Source organism: Ailuropoda melanoleuca, chromosome 14 (assembly GCF_002007445.2).
Source record: "Ailuropoda melanoleuca isolate Jingjing chromosome 14, ASM200744v2, whole genome shotgun sequence".
In the NCBI taxonomy this organism is placed as follows: domain Eukaryota; kingdom Metazoa; phylum Chordata; class Mammalia; order Carnivora; family Ursidae; genus Ailuropoda; species Ailuropoda melanoleuca.
This window is the reverse complement of record NC_048231.1, coordinates 39,632,267-39,650,065: the sequence shown is the minus strand read 5'-3', so window position 1 is coordinate 39,650,065 and position 17,799 is coordinate 39,632,267. Positions and strand designations below refer to the sequence as shown.

The window sequence follows — 17,799 nt, the reverse complement described above, 5'->3', positions numbered from 1 at the left end:
GTTTCTGCTTTGGAGCAAAGACACACTGCTAACATCTTCCTGGTGCAGCTATCTTCAGCACGTGAGCATGTATTTCTCTGGTGTACAGACGTCGAATGGGACTGTTGGTTATTGGATACGTTCATATTCACCTTTGCTACATAAAGCCAAACTATTTCCCAAAGCAGGTGTAACAATTTATATTCCCACCAGAAGTGTATGAGAGTTTCTGGTGCTCAACTTCTTCAAGAAGACTTGTCAGGCTTTTAATTCTTGCTAACTGAGTGGCTGTGTAGTGGTATCCTAAGAATTCTTTGTTACATAGTTTATAATTATTCTGAATAGGGGTGCCTGGGTGGCTCAGTCCATTAAGCATCTGATTCTTCATTTTGGCTCAGGTTATGACCATGAGATAGAGCTCTCTTTTGAGCTATGTGCTGGGCGTGAAGCCTGCTCTAGATTCTCACTCTCCCTCCCCACCCTTGGTCTCTATCTCTTAAAAAAAAAAAAAAAAAAAAAGGACTTTTTACATTTACATTTCTTACATTTGTAAGAATTTTACATCTGACAATTGCTGCAATGCAATTTTTTTTAAAAGTAGGCTCCAAACCCAGTGTGGAGCCCAACACAGGGCCTGAACTCAGGGCCCTGAGATCAACACGAGAGCTGAGATCAAGAGTCAGATGCTTAACCAACCCAGCCACCCAGGTACCCCTGCTGCAAAGCAAATTTAATTTTGCAACAAGCACCTGTTCATTTTTCCAATGGTTACTGTGCTAAGATTTCTCATCAGGTTAATGAACTCCCTAATTTCAGTCCACCTGCTTCCAGAGTCACTGACTCCAACCCCCAGGCACAGGCGAGCATGTGTCAGTCAGGCCTGGCCGGGGAGAGCATCCTATTCCCTGGTGAGAGCTGCTTTCTCCCTGTGAACATACAGAGTCAAAATTAATGAAGTCTTTTCTTCCTCCTCTGGGACTACAAGAGATTCTCTTTTCCAAAGAACTTGAATATGTGGAAAGCGATTTGCCAACCAGGACTACCTATCCTGGACTTCGTGTGAGCAAGAAACGAACTTGTTTATAATAAGCTCTTTATTTTGTTACAGGACCTAGAGTTGCCCACCATATTATGTGAAATGACACTCTAGTCCTGCTTTTTGCCTTAAAGTATATTTTGTCTAATACTACACAATCTTGCTCTTGGTGTTTGCATAGTTTATTTTTGTCATCATTTCACTTTCAACATTTCTGAGTCCTTTTAGATGACTCTCTTGTAAACAACATATAGTTGGGATTTTTAAAAAAATCTTGGTATCTTTGCCTTTTAAACGGAAAATTTACTCTATTTACATTGGAAGCCATTCCGCATAGGTAGATTTAGTTCTACTATTTTACCAGAGGCTATCTACCGTCTTCAGGATTGCTGTCATTCTAATCCCAGTTTCCTGGTCATCTAGAAGCTACAGGTGCTGTTTTTATTCCTTTAATGATTACTGTAGAAATTACAACGTGCGCAACGTGCACATTCTTCTCAAAGGCCACTGTATCTTTACCCTTCTCCTGGACAGCAAGGACTTTAAAATATTATCTCCATTCATCATATTTCCAGCTTATATCCTACCATTGTGTGTTTACACATGTGCATGTATTTTTGTCACCGCTTTTTTAACATTCAATCATTTGGTTAGAGAGAGAATCCTTTCCTTTCTCGTACTGAAAGGTATCACTCCACGTGCTGTGTGGCTCTCCTTCCTGGTGTGAGAAGCTGCCTGCTGTTCCTCTGTATGTAGGTAATCATGTGCTTTTCACTGCCACACGGTTGGGTGTGGATTTCTTTTTACTTAGGATATCCTGTCAGTCATTTGTTGAACGTCTTAACACTGCCGTTTGGCTTCTTTTAACTTTCTAGAAAAATTTCAGCCATTATCTTTTCAAACACTGCTTCTGCACTGCCCCACTCCTCTCCTTCCAGAACCCAATCATATGTGTGTCAGTCACTACTTCCTGTGTCTCCTGCCTTCCCTTTGTGCTTCCCGGATTTCTATCTCTGTGCTTATTTTTCTGTTTGATCTATTAAGATGGTGGATTACATGGCTTGATTTTCCAGTGTTAAACCAGTTTTTCATTTCTGAGATAAACCTCACTTGATCATTATGTAATATCCTTTTTATAGGCTTCTATACAGATTCTATTTGCTACAATATATGGAAGATGTGTGTGTATGACAAACGCACTTGGTGGTTTTCCTTTATTGTAAAGTTTTTGTCTAGTCTTGCTTTCAGGGCAGTGCTGGCTCACAGAATGAGATAAGAAACACTCCCTCCTTGGGGCGCCTGGGTGGCACAGCCCCTCCTCTTCTATTTTCTAGAAAAGTTTTTGTCAGATTAGTATTCCTTCTTCTCTAAGTGTTTAATACAATTTACCAGTGAAGTCACTTGGGTATGGAGTTTTCTTTGAGGCAAGGATTTTTTAAAGATTTTATTTATTTAATTGAGAGAGGATATGAGAGAGAGAACGGGGGGGGGGGACAGAGGGAGAAGCAGACTCCCCGCTGAGCAAGGAGCCCGATGCAGGGCTCAAACCCAGGACCCTGAGATCATGACCTGAGCCGAAGGCAGATGCTTAACTGAGCCACCTAGGCGCCCCAAAGGATTTTCATTACCAATTCAATTTCTTTATAGTGTACACAGAGTAATGATATTTCTTCTTGAGTGAGCTTTGATGGCTTGTGTTTTTCAAGGAATGTTTTCATTTTATTTAAGTTGTCAAATTTATTGGCATAAAATTATTCACAATTTTACTCTCACTACCCTTTCAATGTCTGTAGGGTCTGTAGTGGTACCTTCTTTTACATCCCTGATATTGGTATTAATGTTTCCTTCTTTTCCCACTGATGACAGATTTTTCTGGATATGATAATTATCTTTAACTTATCACAATTTACCTGCAAATACTATTAGGCGGCTTTAAGTATAGTGGTACCGTATTTCCATTTCTCCCCTTTGTGCTACTGTTTTCATTTACTTACCTCTACAAGTCTTATAAGGCCCATCATATATTGTTATTTTTGCCTTAAATTGCTTTTTTTTAAAGTAATAAAAAATGAGAATATTTATCCATCTATTGACCATTTCTGGTTCTTTTCACTCCTCTATGTAAAAATTGCCATCTGGTATCATTTCCTTCTACTGGAACTTCCTTTAAAAATTTCATGTGGTGTAGTTCTGCTGGCAATAAATTCTGTCAGCTTTTCTTGGCTCTAGAAATTGTGATTTCACTTTTATTTCTGAAAGATATTTTCTCTGGGTACAGAATTCTAAACTAACAGGATTTTCTTTCAGTGCTTTAAACATGTCACTGTGTTGTCTTCTGGCTAGCACAAGCTCGGACCAGGCGTCAGCCGTCATTTCTGTCTTTGTTCCTCTGTAATGTCTTTTCTTCTTGCCTTCCCCCCCCCCTTAAGCACTAGCATAATATCATTATGCAGTACACTGGTATGGTTTTGTTTATTCTATTTGGGGTTTTTGAGCTCTGTGGTTTGTAGTTTTCATCAAATTTGGATATTTTTTTCAGCCATTATTTCTTCAAATGCTGTTTGCATTCCCTCCTCTTTTGGAACTGTAGTTACACGTATCTGAGAACAGCTGATTTTGTCTCACAAGTTCCTAAATGCTCTGTTGTTCTCTTCAGTCTTCTCTATTCTTTTCGTTGTATTGTGGATCATTTCTATTGCCATGTCTTGAAGGTCACTGACCTATTCTTCTGTAGTACCAACCTGCTGTTAATCTCTCTACTGCATTTTTCATTTCGCTAATTATGTTCATTTTTCTCCACATTCTTGAACATGTGCAACTTATTTATAACAGTTATTTTAATGTCCTTGTCTGTTATTTTGGGTTTCTATTGGTTGATTTTTCTCCTGATTAATATATTTTCTTGCTTCTTTGTATGCCTGGTGATTTTTATAAGATGTAAGATGCTGGACACTGAAATTTTTTTATGCTGTTGAGAACTGGATTTTATCATATCCTTTTAAATATAATTGGGCCTTGGGCGGGCACCAGGCCACCTGGGTGGCTCAGTCAGTTAAGTGGAAGACTCTTGGTTTTGGCTCAGTGATGATCTCAGGGTCTTGGGATCAAGCCTGGTGGCGGGCTCCGTGCTCAGTGGGGGGTCTGCTTAAGATTCTCTCTCTCCTTCTTCCTCTGCCCCTCCCCCACACACACTCTCTCTTATTCTGTCAATAAATAAATAAATCTTTTAAAATAAATAAATAAATACAGGTGGGACTTTGTTCTGGGAACTGTTACTTGGAACCAGCTGGGCAGGTCCACAATAGCCCATGTAGTCTAGAGCTAATCCAGCCCCATTACCGAGGTGAGAGGAGTTTACCTGATGCCCTAATTGGAAACACTGCTCTGAACCCACCCTAACAAAGATTTTAAAACAAGCCTTAAAAGGACCTAACTGCTATTACCCTAGGTGGTGGGAACACAAACTATCTCAACCCTGTGTGATATCCACAAATTGTCCAGTCTACTCCTTTCTGGTGGTTCTTTTCCTGGCTTTGAGGTGTTTCTCCTCATGTATCACTGGTCAGTATTCAGTCAAAATCTCAAGGGGGGATCCTTTTGCAGATCGCTGGAGTTCTCTAAGTAGCCCCCTTCCTCTCCCATGCTTTACCCCCACCCCACCCAAATTCTAGCTGCTTTGTCCTCCCAAACACTGAGTATTTGTCACTTCAGTAAGGCCAGTGGGCTCTGGCTTTTCTCTCCTTGCCCTGCAGTGTAGAAACTGTCTCTCTAGGCCAAGATTTGCAAACTATGGCCTGGCGCCAAATCTAACCTACTGCCAGTTTTTTTTAAATAAAGTTTTATTGGAATACATATACACCCATTCATTTACATACATAGTATGAAAGCGGACACAGAGTTGAGTATGTAGTTGTGACAGAGATCATATGGTCTGAAAAGCCTGAGATATTTACTGTCTGGCCCTTTACAGAAAAATTTCATTGACCCTGCTCTAGAGAATAGGCTGGAATAACCATACGGCTCATTTCTTTTACGTCAGGGAACACAGTCCTAACCTGTCTGCTGACCAATGTCTAAAACTGTTGTTTCATATATTTCGTCTGGTTTTCAAGTTAAGATGGCAGTCAGGTTTGGGATTAGGGTCAGGTGAGTGAGGCACCTGCCTCAGGTACAAATTTTAGGGAGGAACAAAAAACTCAGTAACAGAGATAAAAATAAAAATTAATGAAAAAAATCCACGAAAAACAAAAATATTAGAATTTTAAATAAAGATAGTATCAGTAACCATGCTGAACTGAGCCATACTGGAGCTGCGGCAAAAGGGAAAATCATTAATTCTGATCCTGTCTATATTTAAAATTTGATTTTTTTCATTATGGATCTATTTGCATCAGATTTTATTTTCTCAAAGCACTGTATTAAAATGCTTATTTTGGGGGCACCTGGGTGGCTCAGTTGGGCTTCTGACTCTTGATTTCAGTTCAGGTCATGATATCAGGGTCATGAAATCAAGCCCCACTTTGGGCTCTGCACTCAGCAGGGAATCTGCTTGAGGATTCTCTCTCCCTCTACCCCTCCCCCCATAAAATAAATAAAATCTTTAAATAAGTAAAAGAAAAAATTTTTAAATATTTTATTTTTAAGTAATCTCTACACCCAACATTGGGCTCAAACTTACAACCCCGAGATCAAGAGTCACATGCTCTACTGACTGTGCCAGCGAGGCACCCCTAAAATATTAATCTCAATTATTGAGCCTTCTGGTGCCACCTTCAATTCTGCACCTGAAGCAAGTGCCTCACTTGCCTCACCTGGTCCTGGTGGAGAGTAAGTCTGGTCCCTGCTATTCAATCATGGCAGAAATGAAAGACTCAGGAGTAACTTTCTTACTAAACACATCACACTAATATAACTACAAGAGTTTATCAGAACTGGAAAATTACATGTTTTCTTTCTCAGAGATATCTTAAAACAGAAAATGCTTCGATATGAAACCTTATGTTCAAATTCCTTCTATTTGCAACTAAAGTCTTTTTTTTTTAATATTTTATTTATTTGTCAGAGAGACAGAGAGAGTGTGCATGAGCACAAGCAGGGAACAGCCTGCAGAGGGAGAAGCAGGCTCCCCGCTGAGCTAGGAGCCCGATGCAGGACTCCATCCCAGGACCCTGGGACCGTGACCTGAGCCCAAGGCAGACACTTAACTGACTGAGCCACCCAGGCATCCCAATTTGCAACTAAGGTCTTATAAGTACATATTCCCACACATACCCACTTTGTAGGCAGGGAAATACTACAAGAATATAAAAACTTTCTTATAATTGCAGCACCTGGCTGGCCCAAATGGTAGAACATGAGGCTCTTAATCTCAGGGTTGTGAGTTCAAGCCCCATGTTGGGTATGGAGCCTATTTAAAATAAAAAAAATTAAAAAATAAATTAATCAAAAAAATTAAAACCTTTGTATAATTACTAAATAAATACATGCACGCGAAGATATAACTGTAAAACAATACAGCAATTATACAAGGTCGGGGTGATACATTTGTATTACGGGGTATACGAGAAATAGCCATCAGCAGCAACTGCTACCAAGTCAATTTTCTAACTGATGAAAGTAGGTGCCAAGGTTCTCAACACATCAGTTCAATTAAAAGCAAATCAAGCAACAAACTATCATTCCAGATTCTGCAGTATCACCACCCTGCTGGTGCTCCTCTCTAGTAAATGCAGCAGGAACGCACTAGGCAAGTACAAGCAAAAGGACTCTCACAGTTGCGAGAATAAAAGAACTCCACCATAAGCCCATTTCTACGTATTCTCCATTTACTTCATTTTCTAAAAGCACAAGTGTGGGAAAATGTTTTCAAATGTAATGACCAAAAAAAGCTTTTCCTGTAATTAAAAATTTTATGGTATTAAGTTTAGTGGAGAAACAGACTATGAAATTAAAAACTGTAATTTTGGGGCGCCTGGGTGGCACAGCGGTTGAGCGTCTGCCTTCGGCTCAGGGCGTGGTCCCGGCGTTGTGGGATCGAGCCCCACATCAGGCTCCTCCACTATGAGCCTGCTTCTTCCTCTCCCACTCCCCCTGCTTGTGTTCCCTCTCTCGCTGGCTGTCTCTATCTCTGTCAAATAAATAAAATCTTTAAAACAAAACAAAACAAAACAAAACTGTAATTTTTATGAATAGTCAAACTCATGAAACTAATTAATTTAATAATCAGACACCGTTCGAGTTCATGAAGCATCCCCCCAGAATTCCCTCTTCCATCTCCTCCTTCTGACCTGGCCTTGGGTGTGAGTCTGCCCCACCCAGCCCGGCGCAGCAGGCCTGCCCTCCCCCGCCAAGACCCTGCTTCTGCATCACAGGGGTGGGCTTGTACGGGTGTTCCACAGTCCCGTTTCCCCTATGCCGTGGCTCCTTCCCTCTCACTCCTTCATGTCCTGCCAGACACTTCATCCTCAAGACTCCAATCAAGTATCTTGACACCTACCATTTACATTCAACTCACAGTTTGTCATGAAACTCTAGGGCAGAGATCATGCTAAGTTTGTATCTGTAGCCTCCCTCCACCTCCAGCACCTAGCAAGATGGCAGGCACACTTGGCAGGCACCCACTTCCTACACGGTTAAACATCTCTAAGCATCTTTCCGAGAACCCTCCCTTCCCAGCAGAAGTGACCTTCCTCAAGCCCTGATCTATACATACTGTAAGGACCAGTCATAACACAAGCTACGCTGGCTTTGCTTCCTTCTCTCCCACCTTGACTGTGAGCTTTCTGAAAACAGAAAAGTGCTTTTCTTAAGTTTGTATCCTCAGCACTTAGAAATTATCTACCACACAGTAAACATTCAATACATATTAGTAGTTATTACATCATTCCTATAATTACTCGTTTATTCTTTACAACTCTGTAAATATTCTCCTTTACCCCCCACCCCCCCTCCACCACAGAGATGAGGAAAATGGAACAGAAAGACTCAGCAATCTCCCAACATTACCCATTAGCAAGCGAGAGTGGTCTGCCTCTTGAGTCACATTTGTAACATCTATTAACAGATAGTGACTAAATCAACAAAGGCACACTCACTGACTCATGATGTCATAAGAATCAATAAAGATTAATGCTATAAAATCGGATTTGCCATTTGCACCTCTCAAATTATCTTTAAAAGGTTATCCAATGCTCCAAATCTCTTCTTGGAGTATTGCGGAACTAAGATAATGACACTTAGGAACTCGCCCAAAGTCAGAGTCAGCAGGACTGAAACCCTGGTCTCAAAAACCAGTGCTCCCTCCACGGTGACTTGACTGGCGTTCTCAACGGCTCAGACGCCTGTAAATTCAAATCCTAGGTGAAGAGGCAAAACACATGCCTCAAAATTTCCAAAACATCAATAATGCCTAATACATTTGTCACTTTTGAAAACCAAGCACCTTTTTAAAATTGTTTTGAATTTCAGCGTTGACATCCCTGAAGTTTGTTTATTCCCTCAGGACTAGCACAGGACATTCACAACCAGAGGCACCAAAGACAGGGCCTCTGGCTGAACCAAGGCCATTTCTGACTTCAAGGAAAATATTGAGATCTTGGCGAGGCTAAAATAAATTTCTTGCATCACTTAACTAATTATTTGCTTGGTTTCTAGCTACTTTAAATATGAGAACTGACTAGAACTATTCAGATTACTTTTGAAAAGCATTATCCAAATGGATTTGAACAAGGAGGGAAAAAGCTAGTTAAGAGTGAAATGACTATCCCATGCTACTGGGTAATAGTTAAAATTATACTTGTGTGAAAAAAACATGTTTTGGAGCTGTAATGCAGTGGTGAGTTTGGTTTTGGTTTTGGCAATATGATAGGTTTCTCTGAAGTCTTGTCCAACTGAAATCATGGTCAAATATCCATTACCACTGCATACTTACTTTAGTACTAAAATATGAAATGTCACATATATTTTTTACAGATAGAGTCATGTTGAAAATCTGAGATGTCTAGTGTAATATTTCTAGGATTTTTTTCAATCTAATACTCTCAGGCTACATAAACCCTCTAAAATAAACCGACTTCCTAATCAAATGTGATCCATTAGCTAAAATTGCTGGACCCATCAGTATGAAGTTTCCTACATGACATCCAACGGATCACACTGTTTCAATGTAAGGTTGTACAAAAGTGTGACATCTTTCAGGTCACCCAGAAATTCTCATCTGATTGGTCTTTCAAATAAACCCTATTGTGCAATGTTTGCTTTTGCTTAATTAATATAGTTATGATTCACTGCAATTTACTCGGTGAATTTAAACAGAGATTTGTTATGCACCATCAAATCTCTTCGGTTTCCCCCAAAATTAATCAATATTTTGAACATAAAATATTCTCTTGTCAACATTTTATACAAAAAAAGGTCACATTAATAAAATTTTCTACTGGAGTAATATGAAAATAAATCTAAATTTGTAGGTTAGATCAGTGCCGCTGACAGACTCCAGGACTGACTCATTAGCCAGAAGTGCCAGAGGGCAGGGAGCACCTGGCCACACTGTGGCCCCACAGCACCATGCCTTACACACAGCCCCTGGCGCTCTCCCAAATGGTCCAGCGGTTGGGACCAAAGCCTGTCTTGCCAGGTCCCCGTTTTCAGTCTCACAAGTGCCCAGTAAATAATTCTGAATGACAGCACCCTTCCCCAGTCTGGCACAATCATGAGGAAAATGAAAGAGCATTTCCTATAAATTAAAATATCAAAATGCACTGAGGCTGGTTTTACTAGTTTCTCAAAACTACCTCATTTTTCTCAAAAATCTCTACACTTGAATTCAAAGGGTGCATTAAAGTCTGCTAGCCTCACAATGTATTTGTTCACTTACAAGAAAAAGAACATGGAGAGCAAAAGAGGAAAGGGCCATTCAGGACATAAAGAGTCCTCTACTCTTGACTGTTTCCAGCTCCTCGGTGGATGGGAAAACACAAGTATTCAATAATTTGAAAAGATATTAAATTAGTAATGGAACAAAGATGTCTTGGTTGAATCAAGAAAAGAGTTGAAAACTTCCAAGACAGTCCTGTAAAGGCCACAGAGCCTCACAGCCACCTTACAGGGGCCTCTGGTGTCCTGTGCACTTTCAACAGGCACTCCAGCACTGAGGGTGGCCGGCACAATGCGGGCAGGAGGGGGTAAGAAGGACAGGGGCCCTGAACACCGTCTACGGGAAAAGGGACACAGCACACATAATGTGTGTGCGCATGCGTGTGACATGAAAACTACTAAGGAAGCACATGGTGAGCACTCCAGTGACACCCATTTAAGTGGGTACAGGGAAGGCCTTCCTGGGGAGAGGACATTTAAGCCATAATCTGAAGGATCAGCAGAAATTGACTATTTCTGTAATTCTCAGATTTAAAAAATATAAACATAGATAAATACAATAAGAAAAATCAAGTGTGTAAGAAGCGGCTCGGTATTGAGTATCAATTCAATATCTCATTTTATAGGTTACACAGGAAAAAATTTTTAAATATCCAACGGTAACAGTCTTTCTGCTGTACTCCTGCTTCATATTAATTAGTATTAACTAGCGCATACACACGCATGTATACATACACATGCACGTTAACATACATCAGACACGAGGACATAAGTATATATATAACATAAATATAATCACATGGTATATTGATAAATATTAGTGACTGGTGAGTATGAATGAGCTGAATGAATGGGTTTCTGGCCAGAGCTCGGAAAATGTGTTAAAAAAATACATTTCTTCTCACATTTCTTTTGCAAGCAAGGAACTAAATCTCCAAGCAATTTACTTGCAGGCATTAAATTACATTTTAAAAATAGCTTTATTAAAGGGGGTACAGAGCTGTTTCTCAACAACTCATAATAGAAGCCTTCTTCTGAATTAATGTTATAAACAGAATTTTTAGATGAGCACAATCTGAACGTAGGCAATGAATTTGTTTTACTAGACTTGTAGCTGCAAGTTGTAATAAACAATACCACTCATAATGATGAATGATAAAGCCATCCAGCACTATTAGACATTTTCAAAATCCCAGGCAGAATAAAAAGGGAAACGATGTGCTAGGAACGGTGGGTTGGGAGTTAAGGCTCTAAGCTGAGAAAAAGTCCTCTACTCTAGGCAACAAGACTCCAGGCTGGGGCTGGAGGAAGAAGGCAGAGCTGGCCAGGAACACATCCACCTGGGCTCTGGCACTGCCCTCCGAGCCCTGGGGCTGGGTTTCAGTGACACGGGGCTAGTGCAATGAGGAGAGACTGAACAAGATTCTGTCTGGAGGTTTTAACATTTTACAGTTTGGATCTTCAATAGTCTAGAACACAGAAGAGATGGCAGACCTGAGCTCCACCCTGACCCTTTCTTTGCAGACTGTTTCAACTCCACCTGCTACAACAGAGACAGTTCAGTGCAATAGGGGAGTGACTCAGAAAATACAAGTCACCCGATTACGTAGATGTCTTATGGCTGAGCACAAGCTGCACATAAAAGGGGTGCTTACTCCAACCTGAGGGTCTGAAGACCCTTGCAAAATAATCCTAATTAATGAATCTTCCTGAGAAATGCCATTTTGTAACATATACAGGGCTTCCCTAAGTGTGAAAATTTGTCATTTTTAATTGAATGTCCTTTTTTGACAAGTCAAGATACTATTCTCCTTCAATTAAAATAAATTTTTATTCTTCTAAGCTAAAGAACAATTTTAATTACACTGTTGAATTCATTTTTAGTGTATCACAGGCTTCTAACAGCAGTGCCTGATTCACTTACCATAAATGAGAGCGTGCGCTCCCACATCTGGACTGACACGGCAGCGTGCAGTTGACCAGCGCGCTAGTCTCCCCCCTGGGTTCTAGCGTTTCCAACTGCCTGGGGAACGCAACACCAGGCCGTCCGCTAGGGTGCTTTCTCTAGAGACCTGATGAAGGCAGATACTTAGGCAGGGCATCTGGGTTACAGGATTCCTCATATCAAGAAGAATGAGTATCCCCTAAGATCTGAAAGCAGAAATCTTTCTCTACCTGAAAGGTTACATCTACGACTCTTTTCATGCAGCTCTTCATGACAGAGGTCATTTAATTCTCTCTCATCTGAGGGTAACAACGCACGTATCCTGGGCTCTTTATATGTCACCAAAGGGAAATGTCTAAAGCCTGCATTTTCAATTGCATTCTCACCATCGCAGACTGTCCTGTATTTTACCGTGTGTCTCCTGAGACAACAAGATACAGATGCTGCTGGGCCTGCACCTGGCCTTATTCCTTCTCTGTCATCTTTGACCACCGTCCCCAAATCTGCAACAACCCTACCAGTTTTCAGGGGCTCCAAAGTTATCCACTTAATGGGTTTCTGTTATGTGCCGAGCCTGAGATCCAAAGTGAGAAACGTGCCTCCTACCCTCACAGCGATCAGCGTCGGGGGGGGGGGGGGGGGGCGGTACAGGCACCAAGTCCTGGAACGCCCTAGCTGCCTGTAGCCTGAGTACAAGCTGAACCTCTTATTATTTGTAATCACTAAGGTGTAATGTGTAAGCTGGACCTAATATTACTATGTTGTTTTGCCTTAGTGAACATAGCACTGTGACCTTGATTTAATAGCTGGTGATTCAGTTCACCCCCCAGGACCACGGGGCACCTCGCCTCTCTGCAGAATACCACAGACAGGCAGAATGCAGCTGCAGAGCCAGGACCCATCTCCACACGCAGGCTGAGTGCTCTGGGGCTCAGGGCAGTATCTCTCATCACAGCATGAGGCCTGAGGGGCAGAGGACGTGCCCCTCAAGTCTCGGGCACACTGAGTAGAAAGCCGATGAAGGATGGAATAAAGAAGAAAGGGAAAGTAGGAACTTTTATAAATTAGAGAGTTCTATTCCTGTTAATTTGGAGGCCTTTTCTTGATAGAAAAGCAAAAAAACAGTGAGAGCAAAACTCTCCCGTCAGGAAAGTTATCCTCAAGAAAACAGAAAGCCAGGAGCCAGGTCTCTGACCCTAGATCTGATCCTGACCTGCTGTGGGACCTTAACCAAGCAGCACAGCTTCCTTGAGCCTCAGTTTCCCCACTATAAAATACAGGGACTGAAGGAGATGAAGATTCTTAACAAAGGCCTGCAGGCGAGCTATCACAAAATGCCCACCAATGGGAGTCTGAAAGGCTGACTTTACCTACAGGTTTAAAATCCAAGCTGTATCATCTGAAGGATCTTTAATACAAAGCATGGACTCCACCTGAGTGTGAATGTCCTCCCAAGCCTGACAGGGTCCCCTCCTGGGAGCAAGTGCCTCAGCAGCCACTGCCATCCCCAGGGCTGCCTCCTCAGGGCTGCCTCGGACGTCCTAGGCAAGCTTTGGGGGTGCCTTCTTCAAAATATTAGCAAACAGATATTCTAGTCCCATGCAATCAAGGTACCAATATGGTTTAAATGCACAAGGGGAACTAGTTTTCAAAGAAACTATGCTACACATATTTCTAACCAACAGCAAACACTCCTCTGGTAATGAAGAGAACAGGCCTTTGTGCATTAGTTTCCCAAGTTTGGCATTTTGAGCATGGGTCTTTCTAACCTGGGCCTCCCTCTCCAAAACCAACCATCATGGTATTCTAGAAATACAAATTAGGCAGGGCTGTCTCCCTAGAAGTCAGGCTCTCTCAGAGCCCTGGGCTGTGTTATTGGAAAGAAGCTGTCCAGACAGACAGAAAGTTCTGCCAGAACCACACCAGCACACGGGGTTGCAGCTATGCTCTGGGGTTGTCGAGGATTTCCAGCCCTCAGGAGGCGCAGACGTGCCAGCCCATTCTACACCACCCACAGATTAAGGTGTCGGGACACGGCACAGCCAGGCTTGCTCCCCAGCCTGAAGCTGAAAACCATCTCTTAACCATAGTCTGTTGCCAGGAACCAAGAGACCATGGCAGATGTTAGCAGAGGAAAAACTGAGCTGAACAGATAAGTGGTAAATGAATAAAAAGGATGTGATACACACAGAAAGCTGAATTTATTTACACTAATCATGAATGCAGGCTCTCAGCTGGAACATCTCATTTAAAACGCCAGAAGGTTCAGTACCCATTCATAAGCTTTTCAGAATACATGCAGTTGCCATGGTAACCCTGACAGTATATTTCTTGGCACTGGACATATAAATTACCACCCATAATGCATTTAATACAGTTTGGGGGCCACCAATTCATAGACAAATGAATAAACCGGAGTGGTGACTCTCAGCCTCCCTCTTAGACAAACAAAAAGGGGCAGCTGGGGGTGGTGTCCAACTCACCCCAGGGTGAGCACAGGGCTCCGCACGTCCGAAAACGCTCATCTGAAGGCAAATACGAACTAAGGAAATTAGATTTCCTCATCCACTGCCATATGGTTGAGATTTTGTGAAACAAAATGTTCCATGCCAGATTAATGACACTGTCATTGCTTAAGTAAAGAAGCAAATCCATTCTACCTGTGTCTACATCTCTGAGACTCAACCACGTTCAGTGAGTCAAAGAGCAAGCAGATCTCTTTAAAGAACAGCTTTAATAATTTATTTAGATGGCATTCGTCAACACTAAATAAGAAGACTGTTCAAACTGTCCTTTAATAAGAAATCAAAATTTTATTTCTTTGGTTCAGAAGAGATCAACTCAATCATAATTCTTCACCTGCACTAGGGATATTCATCAACATTTAAAATACATATTATGTATGATTTCTAAAGTCCTTACCTTCTCATCATCCACCATCTGAACACAGAGAAGAAAACAGAATTACCGTGCACAAACCGCAAAGGCATCTTGAGTCTCACATCCCAGGAAGCCCACTGCATCAGTAACTTCACGGAGCTGCTGCAGGACATGCCTGCGCTAGCCTCAACGTCTGCAAAATCACTCCCGCTCTCATTCCTGAACGGCAAAGTCCAGGGGGGGAGTGCGGCCTTCATGACCTCCTCCTTCAGACTGCAGGCCAAGTCAGTGGCTACAAACGGCAGCAGAAGACCTCACCACCAGTTGTTTCCATACGAACAGAGACTTTGGTGACCGCTGCATTGCAGTCTTTCTGAAAGCTACAAACCTCAGAAGCAAGAGCGCTGGAGAGAGACTCCCCTGGCACAGGAAGCTGCCTTCTGAATCACAAAGATTTTATAAGGATCTTTAAAAAAATGTTGCAAATACCTCAGTGGGGGGTGGCATTTCTAGATTTCCAACCTGTTTCCTAAAGGCTGACTGGTTTGTGGTTTTTACTGGAGGATGGTTTTGACGATTTATCGTGCTAGGTAAGAATGCTGAAATGAATGAGAGGTGCATGATGACACACCATCTTTAATGCTCAAGTACTCTCTGTGAGAATCCTGCACATCGGCCGCTTCACACAAGCTTCAAAGCCCCTGCCGAAAAGCTGCTGGGAATGAACCGTGACTTTCATTCCAGAAAATGCAAGTACAGTAAGAACTTCTAGTTCCTCTGTGGGCAGCAATCACCTGGAACACCCAGCTACCTTCGCAGTATAGTAAAAACCATTACGTGATCAGAGCCCTTGAAATATTGAACCATTAACCATACAACCAAATTCAGAAAGAGACTTAAAATAGCATGATTACTAAGTGACCTTTACTTTTCATTCATTCATTCAATATATTTAGCGAGCATTAACCAACCACATGCTGTGTGTGGAACGGCATGAGTGAGGCAGAGCTCACCATCCTGGTGGCTACAGGCACTCCAGTGGGCAAGGCCGTTGGCAAACAAGTCCCTCCAAGCATGAAGACTTGTATGACAGAGGGGGCCAGCATGCGAGGGGGCAGACCCGGAGCTGGTCTGGGGAGCCAGGACGAGCTCTAGGAGGAAGGAATATTTACCGGGAGCTAAAGGATGTGCACTCAGCTGGAAAAAGGGAGAGATGAGGAGAAAGCATCCTTGACACGGCACACGCGTTCCTCACCGCGCTAGGGCCTCCTCAGCAAGGGTGTGTTCTGGAGCCCATCGAGCCTTCACGGCAGCCCTGGACAGGCACGGCCACCACCATGACTGACAGAGAGCTGAGTGTCCCGTACCCGAGGTGTAAGCATGCCCCAGGCATGTGGTAGCCTAGTAGAGGTAACAATCTGAACCCTGCGGGGCGGCTCTGTACTGCGCTCACACCGCAGTGCCCTTTAGCAAAGAAGAGCCGGCTTCCAGAGATTCTGGGACCACCTTCTGATGGGAAATACAAAGTGGCCTCGTTCAGATGTGTTCTGTTCTACCCTAAGTTGAGTGCCCAGCCTGGCACTGAACAGTGCAAGTGAATGAACACACAGATTAAGGAACCTACTGGTCACCCCTCATTCTGGTAACAGAAATGAACTGTCGTATCCTTGCAAACGTGCCATTTCCTCTGACGATGAGAAACCTCTGCTTCGCCTTCCTCTGTTGTCCTAACCCCCCTTCACACCCCTTCTCTCCCAGGTAGTCTTCACTGACTCCCTTCCTGCCCCTGGCAGCAAGGACCCTTCCTCTGGGCTCCCCTCACCCCTCGCAGGCAGCACACTACACGGAAGGATCCCCGCCGAAGCAGTCACTTGTGTAGCGGCCGAGCATCACCGTGGCAGCCGGCAGTCTCAAGAGGGCTCGCCACAGTCAGCTGCCACCGCTCCTCGGGCAGGACTCGGTCCCTCTGTGAGACCACATCCTCTGCATCTGGCAGCTGAGGAGCCTGGGGCACGGGGGAGAGCCAGGATTCAAAGCCAGCACCTAGGCTGCCAGCCCACACCTAACTAACTCCCCGACAGGCTGCTTTTCCAGACACCCCGCAGAGGTTCACCAACACAGCCTTTCCTCATGGGAGTGGGAGATCAGATTTACAGAAACACTGCACCATTCCTACCGTGATCTCTCCAAAAAAGCTGTGATAGGAATCAATGAATATCTTCGACCAAACCAGATGCACCTCACTGTGGATTCCCGCCCGGACGCACCTCACCTGTGGATTCCCGCCCGGACGCACCTCACCTGTGGATTCCCGCCCGGACGCACCTCACTGTGGATTCCCGCCCGGACGCACCTCACTGTGGATTCCTGCCCGGACGCACCTCACTGTGGATTCCTGCCCGGACGCACCTCCCCTGTGGATTCCTGCCCGGCTGGATAATCGCACAGCATTGGGTGGATGATCTAAGGGGAAGGCAGGAGGCAGCGTGTGAGGAGATTTCTTTTTGCCATCATTGTGCTTTGTAGAGACTGACTAGTGATGTAACAGCCTCAGAGGAACTTTTATCAAATGCCTCTGGGCATACTCAGGTGCCAATCTGGACACCCCCCACAGAAGACGGTCTGTAGAACTGTGCCTTTCAAATCAGGGATCAAGGCTGGTCCTCAGTGGCAGGCGCACCCGCACCAGCCCGACAGCCGCTGTGGTGTAACAGGGCTGGTCCCCTACCGATCTGTCAGTCCAGGGATGCCGTGTCTGGCAGCAGGAATTCTGTGTTCTGGCCTGAGTGGGTTGTCCCAGGAAGGTCTGGAGGAACTAGTAGGGGTCTTACACCAAGCCTCTTGCTTCTCCTGGAACAGATAATGCCTAGGACGGGGAGCCAATGCTGGCCCAGGTCTGAGACCCTTGTCCCACCCCCCAGCAATGAGAATTACTTTTGGGGTAGTGGGCACTGGTGGAGCGAGGCCCACGGGGGGACCTTTAGGGCCAGTGGTCGAGGTCAGAGGAAGGGGGTGATGAAAGAAGCATGCTACAGGACCATTCAAACCACTTTCCAGGCCAACCATCTGAAAACTAAGGGCAGCA

The 17,799-nt window shown here is 43.6% G+C and overlaps 1 protein-coding gene across 7 annotated transcripts in view; it reads right to left on the bottom strand.

Annotated features, from left to right (window-relative positions):
- The window catches only part of TRAF3 (TNF receptor associated factor 3), a 109,858-nt gene that overhangs the window by 54,976 nt on the left and 37,083 nt on the right, over window positions 1-17,799 (bottom strand). The window contains exon 1 of one of the 7 annotated variants that reach the window (XM_034643193.1): window positions 17,016-17,158. The exons of 2 other annotated variants lie outside the window; for them this stretch is intronic. The gene's annotated coding sequence lies outside the window, so the exon portion shown is untranslated. Of the gene's footprint in view, window positions 1-11,813; window positions 12,440-14,756; window positions 15,579-17,015; window positions 17,159-17,799 lie in introns of those variants that run through there. 4 more of the 7 variants (XM_034643194.1, XM_034643190.1, XM_034643191.1 and 1 more) reach the window with 4 other exon arrangements.